The sequence below is a fragment of the Gorilla gorilla genome, chromosome 20, assembly GCF_029281585.2.
Source record: "Gorilla gorilla gorilla isolate KB3781 chromosome 20, NHGRI_mGorGor1-v2.1_pri, whole genome shotgun sequence".
NCBI lineage: Eukaryota > Metazoa > Chordata > Mammalia > Primates > Hominidae > Gorilla > Gorilla gorilla.
In genome coordinates, this window is record NC_073244.2 from 35,985,829 (window position 1) to 36,001,312 (window position 15,484).

Consider the following 15,484-nt stretch of genomic DNA (forward strand, 5'->3'; position numbering starts at 1 on the left):
GATATTTCCTTTTCTACCATAGGCCCAAATCGATTGAAATCTCCACTTGGAAATTCCACAAAAAGAGGTTTTCAAATCTGCTCTGTCTAAAGGAAGGTTCAACTCTGTGTATTGAACACACGCAGGCCAAAGAAGTTACTGAGAATTCTTCTGTCTAGCGTTATATGCAGAAATCCCGTTTCCAACGATATCCTCAAAGAGGTCCAAATATCCAATTGCAGGCTTTACAAACAGAGTGTTTCCAAACTGCTCTATGAAAACAAAGGTTAAACTCTGTGAGTGGAACTCACAAATCCCAAAGTGGTTGCTGAGAATGATTCTCTCTAGTTTTTATACGAAGATATTTCCTTTTCTACCGTAGGCCCAAAATCGCTTGAAATCTCCACTTGGAAATTCCTCAAAAAGAGGGTTTCAAATCTGCTCTGTCTAAAGTAAGGTTCAACTCTGTGAGTTGAACACACGCAGCCCAAAGATGTTACTGAGAATTCTTCTGTCTAGCGTTATATGCAGAAATCCCGTTTCCAACGAAATCCTCAAAGAGGTCTCAATATCCACTTGCAGACTTTACAAACAGAGTGTTTCCAGACTGCTCTATGAAAACAAAGGTTAAACACTGTGAGTGGAACTCACACATCTCAAAGTGGTTGCTGAGAATGATTCTCTCTAGTTTTTATACGAAGATACTTCCTTTTCAACCGTAGGCCCAAAATCGATTGAAATCTCCACTTGGAAATTCCACAAAAAGAGGGTTTCAAATCTGCTCTGTCTAAAGTAATGTTCAACTCTGTCAGTTGAACACATGCAGCCCAAAGAAGTTACTGAGAATTCTTCTGTCTAGCGTTATATGCAGAAATCCCGTTTCCAACGAAATCCTCAAAGAGGTCCAAATATCCACTTGCAGGCTTTACAAACAGAGTGTTTCCAAACTGCTCTATGAACACAAAGGTTAAACTCTGTGAGTGGAACTCACACATCCCAAAGTGGTTGCTGAGAATGATTCTCTCTAGTTTTTATACGAAGATATTTCCTTTTCTACCGTAGGCCCAAAATCGCTTGAAATCTCCACTTGGAAATTCCACAAAAAGAGGGTTTCAAATCTGCTCTTTCTAAAGTAAGGTTCAACTCTGTCAGTTTAACACATGCAAAACAAGGAAGTTACTGAGAATTCTTCTGTCTAGCGTTATATGCAGAAATCCCGTTTCCAACGAAATCCTCAATGAGGTCCAAATATCCACCTGCAGGCTTTACAATCAGAGTGTTTCCAAACTGCTCTATGAAAACAAAGGTTAAACTCAGTGAGTGGAACTCACACATCCCAAAGTGGTTGCTGAGAATGATTCTCTCTAGTTTTTATACGAAGATATTTCCTTTTCAACCGTAAGCCCAAAATCGCTTGAAATCTCCACTTGGAAATTCCACAAAAAGAGGGTTTCAAATCTGCTCTGTCTAAAGTAAGGTTCAACTCTGTCAGTTGAACACATGCAGCCCAAAGAAGTTACTGAGAATTCTTCTGTCTAGCGTTATATGCAGAAATACCGTTTCCAACGAAATCCTCAAAGAGGTCCAAATATCCACTTGCAGACTTTACAAACAGAGTGTTTCCAATCTGCTCTATGAAAACATAGGTTAAACTCTGTGAGTGGAACGCACACATCCCAAAGAGTTTGCAGAGAATGATTCTCTCTAGTTTTTATACGAAGATATTTCCTTTTCTACCGTAGGCCCAAATCGCTTGAAATCTCCACTTGGAAATTCAAGAAAAAGAGGGTTTCAAATCTGCTCTGTCTAAAGTAAGGTTCAACTCTGTGAGTTGAACACAGGCAGCCCAAAGAAGTTACTGACAATTCTCCTGCCTAGCGTTATACGCAGAAATCCCGTTTCCATCAAAATCCTCAAAGAGGTCCAAATATCCACTTGCTGATTTTACAAATAGAGTGTTTCCAAACTGCTCTATGAAAACAAAGGTTAAACTCTGTGAGAGGAACGCACACATCCCAAAGTGTTTGCTGAGAATGATTCCCTCTAGTTTTTATATGAAGATATTTCCTTTTCTACCATAGGGCCAAATCTCTTGAAATCTCCACTTGCAAATTCCACAAAAAGAGGGTTTCAAATCTGCTCTGTCTAAAGGAAGGTTCAACTCTGTGTATTGAACACACGCAGGCCAAAGAAGTTACTGAGAATTCTTCTGTCTAGCGTTATATGCAGAAATCCCGTTTCCAACGATATCCTCAAAGAGGTCCAAATATCCAATTGCAGGCTTTACAAACAGAGTGTTTCCAAACTGCTCTATGAAAACAAAGGTTAAACTCTGTGAGTGGAACTCACAAATCCCAAAGTGGTTGCTGAGAATGATTCTCTCTAGTTTTTATACGAAGATATTTCCTTTTCTACCGTAGGCCCAAAATCGCTTGAAATCTCCACTTGGAAATTCCTCAAAAAGAGGGTTTCAAATCTGCTCTGTCTAAAGTAAGGTTCAACTCTGTGAGTTGAACACACGCAGCCCAAAGAAGTTACTGACAATTCTTCTGTCTAGCGTTATATGCAGAAATCCCGTTTCCAACGAAATCCTCAAAGAGGTCTCAATATCCACTTGCAGACTTTACAAACAGAGTGCTTCCAGACTGCTCTATGAAAACAAAGGTTAAACACTGTGAGTGGAACTCACACATCTCAAAGTGGTTGCTGAGAATGATTCTCTCTAGTTTTTATACGAAGATATTTCCTTTTCAACCGTAGGCCCAAAATCGCTTGAAATCTCCACTTGGAAATTCCACAAAAAGAGGGTTTCAAATCTGCTCTGTCTAAAGTAAGGTTCAACTCTGTGAGTTGAACACACGCAGCCCAAAGAAGTTACTGAGAATTCTTCTGTCTAGCGTTATATGCAGAAATCCCGTTTCCAACGAAATCCTCAAAGAGGTCCAAATATCCACTTGCAGGCTTTACAAACAGAGTGTTTCCAAACTGCTCTATGAACACAAAGGTTAAACTCTGTGAGTGGAACTCACACATCCCAAAGTGGTTGCTGAGAATGATTCTCTCTAGTTTTTATACGAAGATATTTCCTTTTCTACCGTAGTCCCAAAATCGCTTGAAATCTCCACTTGGAAATTCCACAAAAAGAGGGTTTCAAATCTGCTCTGTCTAAAGTAAGGTTCAACTCTGTCAATTGAACACATGCAGCCCTAAGAAGTTACTGAGAATTCTTCTGTCTAGCGTTATATGCAGAAATCCCGTTTCCAACGAAATCCTCAATGAGGTCCAAATATCCACTTGCAGGCTTTACAAACAGAGTGTTTCCAAACTGCTCTATGAAAACAAAGGTTAAACTCTGTGAGTGGAACTCACACATCCCAAAGTGGTTGCTGAGAATGATTCTCTCTAGTTTTTATACGAAGATAATTCCTTTTCTACCATAGGCCCAAATCGCTTGAAATCTCCCCTTGGAAATTCCACAAAAAGAGGGTTTCAAATCTGCTCTTTCTAAAGGAAGGTTCAACTCTGTGAGTTGAACACACGCAGCCCAAAGATGTTACTGAGAATTCTTCTGTCTAGCGTAATACGCAGAAATCCCGTTTCCAACGAAATCCTCAAAGAGGTCTCAATATCCACTTGCAGACTTTACAAACAGAGTGTTTCCAGACTGCTCTATGAACACAAAGGTTAAACTCTGTGAGTGGAACTCACACATCCCAAAGTGGTTTCTGAGAATGATTCTCTCTAGTTTTTATACGAAGATATTTCCTTTTCTACCGTAGGCCCAAAATCGCTTGAAATCTCCACTTGGAAATTCCTCAAAAAGAGGGTTTCAAATCTGCTCTGTCTAAAGTAAGGTTCAACTCTGTGAGTTGAACACACGCAGCCCAAAGATGTTACTGAGAATTCTTCTGTCTAGCGTTATATGCAGAAATCCCGTTTCCAACGAAATCCTCAAAGAGGTCTCAATATCCACTTGCAGACTTTACAAACAGAGTGTTTCCAGACTGCTCTATGAAAACAAAGGTTAAACACTGTGAGTGGAACTCACACATCTCAAAGTGGTTGCTGAGAATGATTCTCTCTAGTTTTTATACGAAGATACTTCCTTTTCAACCGTAGGCCCAAAATCGATTGAAATCTCCACTTGGAAATTCCACAAAAAGAGGGTTTCAAATCTGCTCTGTCTAAAGTAATGTTCAACTCTGTCAGTTGAACACATGCAGCCCAAAGAAGTTACTGAGAATTCTTCTGTCTAGCGTTATATGCAGAAATCCCGTTTCCAACGAAATCCTCAAAGAGGTCCAAATATCCACTTGCAGGCTTTACAAACAGAGTGTTTCCAAACTGCTCTATGAACACAAAGGTTAAACTCTGTGAGTGGAACTCACACATCCCAAAGTGGTTGCTGAGAATGATTCTCTCTAGTTTTTATACGAAGATATTTCCTTTTCTACCGTAGGCCCAAAATCGCTTGAAATCTCCACTTGGAAATTCCACAAAAAGAGGGTTTCAAATCTGCTCTTTCTAAAGTAAGGTTCAACTCTGTCAGTTTAACACATGCAAAACAAAGAAGTTACTGAGAATTCTTCTGTCTAGCGTTATATGCAGAAATCCCGTTTCCAACGAAATCCTCAATGAGGTCCAAATATCCACCTGCAGGCTTTACAATCAGAGTGTTTCCAAACTGCTCTATGAAAACAAAGGTTAAACTCTGTGAGTGGAACTCACACATCCCAAAGTGGTTGCTGAGAATGATTCTCTCTAGTTTTTATACGAAGATATTTCCTTTTCAACCGTAAGCCCAAAATCGCTTGAAATCTCCACTTGGAAATTCCACAAAAAGAGGGTTTCAAATCTGCTCTGTCTAAAGTAAGGTTCAACTCTGTCAGTTGAACACATGCAGCCCAAAGAAGTTACTGAGAATTCTTCTGTCTAGCGTTATATGCAGAAATCCCGTTTCCAACGAAATCCTCAATGAGGTCCAAATATCCACCTGCAGGCTTTACAATCAGAGTGTTTCCAAACTGCTCTATGAAAACAAAGGTTAAACTCTGTGAGTGGAACTCACACATCCCAAAGTGGTTGCTGAGAATGATTCTCTCTAGTTTTTATACGAAGATATTTCCTTTTCAACCGTAAGCCCAAAATCGCTTGAAATCTCCACTTGGAAATTCCACAAAAAGAGGGTTTCAAATCTGCTCTGTCTAAAGTAAGGTTCAACTCTGTCAGTTGAACACATGCAGCCCAAAGAAGTTACTGAGAATTCTTCTGTCTAGCGTTATATGCAGAAATACCGTTTCCAACGAAATCCTCAAAGAGGTCCAAATATCCACTTGCAGACTTTACAAACAGAGTGTTTCCAATCTGCTCTATGAAAACATAGGTTAAACTCTGTGAGTGGAACGCACACATCCCAAAGAGTTTGCAGAGAATGATTCTCTCTAGTTTTTATACGAAGATATTTCCTTTTCTACCGTAGGCCCAAATCGCTTGAAATCTCCACTTGGAAATTCAAGAAAAAGAGTGTTTCAAATCTGCTCTGTCTAAAGTAAGGTTCAACTCTGTGAGTTGAACACAGGCAGCCCAAAGAAGTTACTGACAATTCTCCTGTCTAGCGTTATACGCAGAAATCCCGTTTCCATCAAAATCCTCAAAGAGGTCCAAATATCCACTTGCTGATTTTACAAATAGAGTGTTTCCAAACTGCTCTATGAAAACAAAGGTTAAACTCTGTGAGAGGAACGCACACATCCCAAAGTGTTTGCTGAGAATGATTCCCTCTAGTTTTTATATGAAGATATTTCCTTTTCTACCATAGGCCCAAATCTCTTGAAATCTCCACTTGCAAATTCCACAAAAAGAGGGTTTCAAATCTGCTCTGTCTAAAGGAAGGTTCAACTCTGTGTATTGAACACACGCAGGCCAAAGAAGTTACTGAGAATTCTTCTGTCTAGCGTTATATGCAGAAATCCCGTTTCCAACGATATCCTCAAAGAGGTCCAAATATCCAATTGCAGGCTTTACAAACAGAGTGTTTCCAAACTGCTCTATGAACACAAAGGTTAAACTCTGTGAGTGGAACTCACAAATCCCAAAGTGGTTGCTGAGAATGATTCTCTCTAGTTTTTATACGAAGATATTTCCTTTTCTACCGTAGGCCCAAAATCGCTTGAAATCTCCACTTGGAAATTCCTCAAAAAGAGGGTTTCAAATCTGCTCTGTCTAAAGTAAGGTTCAACTCTGTGAGTTGAACACACGCAGCCCAAAGAAGTTACTGACAATTCTTCTGTCTAGCGTTATATGCAGAAATCCCGTTTCCAACGAAATCCTCAATGAGGTCCAAATATCCACTTGCAGGCTTTACAAACAGAGTGTTTCCAAACTGCTCTATGAAAACAAAGGTTAAACTCTGTGAGTGGAACTCACACATCCCAAAGTGGTTGCTGAGAATGATTCTCTCTAGTTTTTATACGAAGATATTTCCTTTTCTACCATAGGCCCAAATCGCTTGAAATCTCCCCTTGGAAATTCCACAAAAAGAGGGTTTCAAATCTGCTCTTTCTAAAGGAAGGTTCAACTCTGTGAGTTGAACACACGCAGCCCAAAGATGTTACTGAGAATTCTTCTGTCTAGCGTAATACGCAGAAATCCCGTTTCCAACGAAATCCTCAAAGAGGTCTCAATATCCACTTGCAGACTTTACAAACAGAGTGTTTCCAGACTGCTCTATGAACACAAAGGTTAAACTCTGTGAGTGGAACTCACACATCCCAAAGTGGTTGCTGAGAATGATTCTCTCTAGTTTTTATACGAAGATATTTCCTTTTCTACCGTAGGCCCAAAATCGCTTGAAATCTCCACTTGGAAATTCCTCAAAAAGAGGGTTTCAAATCTGCTCTGTCTAAAGTAAGGTTCAACTCTGTGAGTTGAACACACGCAGCCCAAAGATGTTACTGAGAATTCTTCTGTCTAGCGTTATATGCAGAAATCCCGTTTCCAACGAAATCCTCAAAGAGGTCTCAATATCCACTTGCAGACTTTACAAACAGAGTGTTTCCAGACTGCTCTATGAAAACAAAGGTTAAACACTGTGAGTGGAACTCACACATCTCAAAGTGGTTGCTGAGAATGATTCTCTCTAGTTTTTATACGAAGATACTTCCTTTTCAACCGTAGGCCCAAAATCGATTGAAATCTCCACTTGGAAATTCCACAAAAAGAGGGTTTCAAATCTGCTCTGTCTAAAGTAATGTTCAACTCTGTCAGTTGAACACATGCAGCCCAAAGAAGTTACTGAGAATTCTTCTGTCTAGCGTTATATGCAGAAATCCCGTTTCCAACGAAATCCTCAAAGAGGTCCAAATATCCACTTGCAGGCTTTACAAACAGAGTGTTTCCAAACTGCTCTATGAACACAAAGGTTAAACTCTGTGAGTGGAACTCACACATCCCAAAGTGGTTGCTGAGAATGATTCTCTCTAGTTTTTATACGAAGATATTTCCTTTTCTACCGTAGGCCCAAAATCGCTTGAAATCTCCACTTGGAAATTCCACAAAAAGAGGGTTTCAAATCTGCTCTTTCTAAAGTAAGGTTCAACTCTGTCAGTTTAACACATGCAAAACAAAGAAGTTACTGAGAATTCTTCTGTCTAGCGTTATATGCAGAAATCCCGTTTCCAACGAAATCCTCAATGAGGTCCAAATATCCACCTGCAGGCTTTACAATCAGAGTGTTTCCAAACTGCTCTATGAAAACAAAGGTTAAACTCTGTGAGTGGAACTCACACATCCCAAAGTGGTTGCTGAGAATGATTCTCTCTAGTTTTTATACGAAGATATTTCCTTTTCAACCGTAAGCCCAAAATCGCTTGAAATCTCCACTTGGAAATTCCACAAAAAGAGGGTTTCAAATCTGCTCTGTCTAAAGTAAGGTTCAACTCTGTCAGTTGAACACATGCAGCCCAAAGAAGTTACTGAGAATTCTTCTGTCTAGCGTTATATGCAGAAATACCGTTTCCAACGAAATCCTCAAAGAGGTCCAAATATCCACTTGCAGACTTTACAAACAGAGTGTTTCCAATCTGCTCTATGAAAACATAGGTTAAACTCTGTGAGTGGAACGCACACATCCCAAAGAGTTTGCAGAGAATGATTCTCTCTAGTTTTTATACGAAGATATTTCCTTTTCTACCGTAGGCCCAAATCGCTTGAAATCTCCACTTGGAAATTCAAGAAAAAGAGTGTTTCAAATCTGCTCTGTCTAAAGTAAGGTTCAACTCTGTGAGTTGAACACAGGCAGCCCAAAGAAGTTACTGACAATTCTCCTGTCTAGCGTTATACGCAGAAATCCCGTTTCCATCAAAATCCTCAAAGAGGTCCAAATATCCACTTGCTGATTTTACAAATAGAGTGTTTCCAAACTGCTCTATGAAAACAAAGGTTAAACTCTGTGAGAGGAACGCACACATCCCAAAGTGTTTGCTGAGAATGATTCCCTCTAGTTTTTATATGAAGATATTTCCTTTTCTACCATAGGGCCAAATCTCTTGAAATCTCCACTTGCAAATTCCACAAAAAGAGGGTTTCAAATCTGCTCTGTCTAAAGGAAGGTTCAACTCTGTGTATTGAACACACGCAGGCCAAAGAAGTTACTGAGAATTCTTCTGTCTAGCGTTATATGCAGAAATCCCGTTTCCAACGATATCCTCAAAGAGGTCCAAATATCCAATTGCAGGCTTTACAAACAGAGTGTTTCCAAACTGCTCTATGAAAACAAAGGTTAAACTCTGTGAGTGGAACTCACAAATCCCAAAGTGGTTGCTGAGAATGATTCTCTCTAGTTTTTATACGAAGATATTTCCTTTTCTACCGTAGGCCCAAAATCGCTTGAAATCTCCACTTGGAAATTCCTCAAAAAGAGGGTTTCAAATCTGCTCTGTCTAAAGTAAGGTTCAACTCTGTGAGTTGAACACACGCAGCCCAAAGAAGTTACTGACAATTCTTCTGTCTAGCGTTATATGCAGAAATCCCGTTTCCAACGAAATCCTCAAAGAGGTCTCAATATCCACTTGCAGACTTTACAAACAGAGTGCTTCCAGACTGCTCTATGAAAACAAAGGTTAAACACTGTGAGTGGAACTCACACATCTCAAAGTGGTTGCTGAGAATGATTCTCTCTAGTTTTTATACGAAGATATTTCCTTTTCAACCGTAGGCCCAAAATCGCTTGAAATCTCCACTTGGAAATTCCACAAAAAGAGGGTTTCAAATCTGCTCTGTCTAAAGTAAGGTTCAACTCTGTGAGTTGAACACACGCAGCCCAAAGAAGTTACTGAGAATTCTTCTGTCTAGCGTTATATGCAGAAATCCCGTTTCCAACGAAATCCTCAAAGAGGTCCAAATATCCACTTGCAGGCTTTACAAACAGAGTGTTTCCAAACTGCTCTATGAACACAAAGGTTAAACTCTGTGAGTGGAACTCACACATCCCAAAGTGGTTGCTGAGAATGATTCTCTCTAGTTTTTATACGAAGATATTTCCTTTTCTACCGTAGTCCCAAAATCGCTTGAAATCTCCACTTGGAAATTCCACAAAAAGAGGGTTTCAAATCTGCTCTGTCTAAAGTAAGGTTCAACTCTGTCAATTGAACACATGCAGCCCTAAGAAGTTACTGAGAATTCTTCTGTCTAGCGTTATATGCAGAAATCCCGTTTCCAACGAAATCCTCAATGAGGTCCAAATATCCACTTGCAGGCTTTACAAACAGAGTGTTTCCAAACTGCTCTATGAAAACAAAGGTTAAACTCTGTGAGTGGAACTCACACATCCCAAAGTGGTTGCTGAGAATGATTCTCTCTAGTTTTTATACGAAGATATTTCCTTTTCTACCATAGGCCCAAATCGCTTGAAATCTCCCCTTGGAAATTCCACAAAAAGAGGGTTTCAAATCTGCTCTTTCTAAAGGAAGGTTCAACTCTGTGAGTTGAACACACGCAGCCCAAAGATGTTACTGAGAATTCTTCTGTCTAGCGTAATACGCAGAAATCCCGTTTCCAACGAAATCCTCAAAGAGGTCTCAATATCCACTTGCAGACTTTACAAACAGAGTGTTTCCAGACTGCTCTATGAACACAAAGGTTAAACTCTGTGAGTGGAACTCACACATCCCAAAGTGGTTGCTGAGAATGATTCTCTCTAGTTTTTATACGAAGATATTTCCTTTTCTACCGTAGGCCCAAAATCGCTTGAAATCTCCACTTGGAAATTCCACAAAAAGAGGGTTTCAAATCTGCTCTGTCTAAAGTAAGGTTCAACTCTGTGAGTTGAACACATGCAGCCCAAAGAAGTTACTGAGAATTCTTCTGTCTAGCGTTATATGCAGAAATCCCGTTTCCAACGAAATCCTCAAAGAGGTCCAAATATCCACTTGCAGGCTTTACAAACAGAGTGTTTCCAAACTGCTCTATGAACACAAAGGTTAAACTCTGTGAGTGGAACTCACACATCCCAAAGTGGTTGCTGAGAATGATTCTCTCTAGTTTTTATACGAAGATATTTCCTTTTCTACCGTAGGCCCAAAATCGCTTGAAATCTCCACTTGGAAATTCCACAAAAAGAGGGTTTCAAATCTGCTCTGTCTAAAGGAAGGTTCAACTCTGTGAGTTGAACACACGCAGCCCAAAGAAGTTACTGAGAATTCTTCTGTCTAGCGTTATATGCAGAAATCCCGTTTCCAACGAAATCCTCAAAGAGGTCCAAATATCCACTTGCAGACTTTACAAACAGGGTGTTTCCAATCTGCTCTATGAAAACAAAAGTTAAACTCTGTGAGTGGAACGCACACATTACAAAGAGTTTGCAGAGAATGATTCTCTCTAGTTTTTTTACGAAGATATTTCCTTTTCTTCCGTAGGCCCAAATCGCTTGAAATCTCCACTTGGAAATTCAAGAAAAAGAGGGTTTCAAATCTGCTCTGTCTAAAGTAAGGTTCAACTCTGTGAGTTGAACACACGCAGCCGAAAGAAGTTACTGACAATTCTTCTGTCTAGCGTTATATGCAGAAATCCCGTTTCCAACGAAATCCTCCAAGAGGTCCAAATATCCACTTGCAGACTTTACAAACAGAGTGTTTCCAATCTGCTCTATGAAAACATAGGTTAAACTCTGTGAGTGGAACGCACACATCCCAAAGAGTTTGCAGAGAATGATTCTCTCTAGTTTTTATACGAAGATATTTCCTTTTCTACCGTAGGCCCAAATCGCTTGAAATCTCCACTTGGAAATTCAAGAAAAAGAGGGTTTCAAATCTGCTCTGTCTAAAGTAAGGTTCAACTCTGTGAGTTGAACACAGGCAGCCCAAAGAAGTTACTGACAATTCTTCTGTCTAGCGTTATACGCAGAAATCCCGTTTCCAACGAAATCCTCAAAGAGGTCCAAATATCCACTTGCAGACTTTACAAATAGAGTGTTTCCAAACTGCTCTATGAAAACAAAGGTTAAACTCTGTGAGAGGAACGCACACATCCCAAAGTGTTTGCTGAGAATGATTCCCTCTAGTTTTTATAAGAAGATATTTCCTTTTCTACCATAGGCCCAAATCTCTTGAAATCTCCACTTGCAAATTCCACAAAAAGAGGGTTTCAAATCTGCTCTGTCTAAAGGAAGGTTCAACTCTGTGAGTTGAACACACGCAGGCCAAAGAAGTTACTGAGAATTCTTCTGTCTAGCGTTATATGCAGAAATCCCGTTTCCAACGATATCCTCAAAGAGGTCCAAATATCCAATTGCAGGCTTTACAAACAGAGTGTTTCCAAACTGCTCTATGAGCACAAAGGTTAAACTCTGTGAGTGGAACTCACACATCCCAAAGTGGTTGCTGAGAATGATTCTCTCTAGTTTTTATACGAAGATACTTCCTTTTCAACCGTAGGCCCAAAAACGATTGAAATCTCCACTTGGAAATTCCACAAAAAGAGGGTTTCAAATCTGCTGTGTGTAAAGTAAGGTTCAACTCTGTCAGTTGAACACATGCAGCCCAAAAAAGTTACTGAGAATTCTTCTGTCTAGCGTTATATGCAGAAATCCCGTTTCCAACGAAATCCTCAAAGAGGTCCAAATATCCACTTGCAGGCTTTACAAACAGAGTGTTTCCAAACTGCTCTATGAAAACAAAGGTTAAACTCTGTGAGTGGAACTCACACATCCCAAAGTGGTTGCTGAGAATGATTCTCTCTAGTTTTTATACGAAGATATTTCCTTTTCTACCGTAGGCCCAAAATCGCTTGAAATCTCCACTTGGAAATTCCACAAAAAGAGGGTTTCAAATCTGCTCTGTCTAAAGTAAGGTTCAACTCTGTGAGTTGAACACATGCAGCCGAAAGAAGTTACTGAGAATTCTTCTGTCTAGCGTTATATGCAGAAATCCCGTTTCCAACGAAATCCTCAAAGAGGTCCAAATATCCACTTGCAGACTTTACAAACAGAGTGTTTCCAATCTGCTCTATGAAAACATAGGTTAAACTCTGTGAGTGGAACGCACACATCCCAAAGAGTTTGCAGAGAATGATTCTCTCTAGTTTTTATACGAAGATATTTCCTTTTCTACCGTAGGCCCAAATCGCTTGAAATCTCCACTTGGAAATTCAAGAAAAAGAGGGTTTCAAATCTGCTCTGTCTAAAGTAAGGTTCAACTCTGTGAGTTGAACACAGGCAGCCCAAAGAAGTTACTGACAATTCTTCTGTCTAGCGTTATACGCAGAAATCCCGTTTCCAACAAAATCCTCAAAGAGGTCCAAATATCCACTTGCAGATTTTACAAATAGAGTGTTTCCAAACTGCTCTATGAAAACAAAGGTTAAACTCTGTGAGAGGAACGCACACATCCCAAAGTGTTTGCTGAGAATGATTCCCTCTAGTTTTTATATGAAGATATTTCCTTTTCTACCATAGGCCCAAATCTCTTGAAATCTCCACTTGCAAATTCCACAAAAAGAGGGTTTCAAATCTGCTCTGTCTAAAGGAAGGTTCAACTCTGTGTATTGAACACACGCAGGCCAAAGAAGTTACTGAGAATTCTTCTGTCTAGCGTTATATGCAGAAATCCCGTTTCCAACGATATCCTCAAAGAGGTCCAAATATCCAATTGCAGGCTTTACAAACAGAGTGTTTCCAGACTGCTCTATGAACACAAAGGTTAAACTCTGTGAGTGGAACTCACACATCCCAAAGTGGTTGCTGAGAATGATTCTCTCTAGTTTTTATACGAAGATATTTCCTTTTCTACCGTAGGCCCAAAATCGCTTGAAATCTCCACTTGGAAATTCCACAAAAAGAGGGTTTCAAATCTGCTCTGTCTAAAGTAAGGTTCAACTCTGTGAGTTGAACACATGCAGCCCAAAGAAGTTACTGAGAATTCTTCTGTCTAGCGTTATATGCAGAAATCCCGTTTCCAACGAAATCCTCAAAGAGGTCCAAATATCCACTTGCAGGCTTTACAAACAGAGTGTTTCCAAACTGCTCTATGAACACAAAGGTTAAACTCTGTGAGTGGAACTCACACATCCCAAAGTGGTTGCTGAGAATGATTCTCTCTAGTTTTTATACGAAGATATTTCCTTTTCTACCGTAGGCCCAAAATCGCTTGAAATCTCCACTTGGAAATTCCACAAAAAGAGGGTTTCAAATCTGCTCTGTCTAAAGGAAGGTTCAACTCTGTGAGTTGAACACACGCAGCCCAAAGAAGTTACTGAGAATTCTTCTGTCTAGCGTTATATGCAGAAATCCCGTTTCCAACGAAATCCTCAAAGAGGTCCAAATATCCACTTGCAGACTTTACAAACAGGGTGTTTCCAATCTGCTCTATGAAAACAAAAGTTAAACTCTGTGAGTGGAACGCACACATTACAAAGAGTTTGCAGAGAATGATTCTCTCTAGTTTTTTTACGAAGATATTTCCTTTTCTTCCGTAGGCCCAAATCGCTTGAAATCTCCACTTGGAAATTCAAGAAAAAGAGGGTTTCAAATCTGCTCTGTCTAAAGTAAGGTTCAACTCTGTGAGTTGAACACACGCAGCCGAAAGAAGTTACTGACAATTCTTCTGTCTAGCGTTATATGCAGAAATCCCGTTTCCAACGAAATCCTCCAAGAGGTCCAAATATCCACTTGCAGACTTTACAAACAGAGTGTTTCCAATCTGCTCTATGAAAACATAGGTTAAACTCTGTGAGTGGAACGCACACATCCCAAAGAGTTTGCAGAGAATGATTCTCTCTAGTTTTTATACGAAGATATTTCCTTTTCTACCGTAGGCCCAAATCGCTTGAAATCTCCACTTGGAAATTCAAGAAAAAGAGGGTTTCAAATCTGCTCTGTCTAAAGTAAGGTTCAACTCTGTGAGTTGAACACAGGCAGCCCAAAGAAGTTACTGACAATTCTTCTGTCTAGCGTTATACGCAGAAATCCCGTTTCCAACGAAATCCTCAAAGAGGTCCAAATATCCACTTGCAGACTTTACAAATAGAGTGTTTCCAAACTGCTCTATGAAAACAAAGGTTAAACTCTGTGAGAGGAACGCACACATCCCAAAGTGTTTGCTGAGAATGATTCCCTCTAGTTTTTATAAGAAGATATTTCCTTTTCTACCATAGGCCCAAATCTCTTGAAATCTCCACTTGCAAATTCCACAAAAAGAGGGTTTCAAATCTGCTCTGTCTAAAGGAAGGTTCAACTCTGTGAGTTGAACACACGCAGGCCAAAGAAGTTACTGAGAATTCTTCTGTCTAGCGTTATATGCAGAAATCCCGTTTCCAACGATATCCTCAAAGAGGTCCAAATATCCAATTGCAGGCTTTACAAACAGAGTGTTTCCAAACTGCTCTATGAGCACAAAGGTTAAACTCTGTGAGTGGAACTCACACATCCCAAAGTGGTTGCTGAGAATGATTCTCTCTAGTTTTTATACGAAGATACTTCCTTTTCAACCGTAGGCCCAAAAACGATTGAAATCTCCACTTGGAAATTCCACAAAAAGAGGGTTTCAAATCTGCTGTGTGTAAAGTAAGGTTCAACTCTGTCAGTTGAACACATGCAGCCCAAAAAAGTTACTGAGAATTCTTCTGTCTAGCGTTATATGCAGAAATCCCGTTTCCAACGAAATCCTCAAAGAGGTCCAAATATCCACTTGCAGGCTTTACAAACAGAGTGTTTCCAAACTGCTCTATGAAAACAAAGGTTAAACTCTGTGAGTGGAACTCACACATCCCAAAGTGGTTGCTGAGAATGATTCTCTCTAGTTTTTATACGAAGATATTTCCTTTTCTACCGTAGGCCCAAAATCGCTTGAAATCTCCACTTGGAAATTCCACAAAAAGAGGGTTTCAAATCTGCTCTGTCTAAAGTAAGGTTCAACTCTGTGAGTTGAACACATGCAGCCGAAAGAAGTTACTGAGAATTCTTCTGTCTAGCGTTATATGCAGAAATCCCGTTTCCAACGAAATCCTCAAAGAG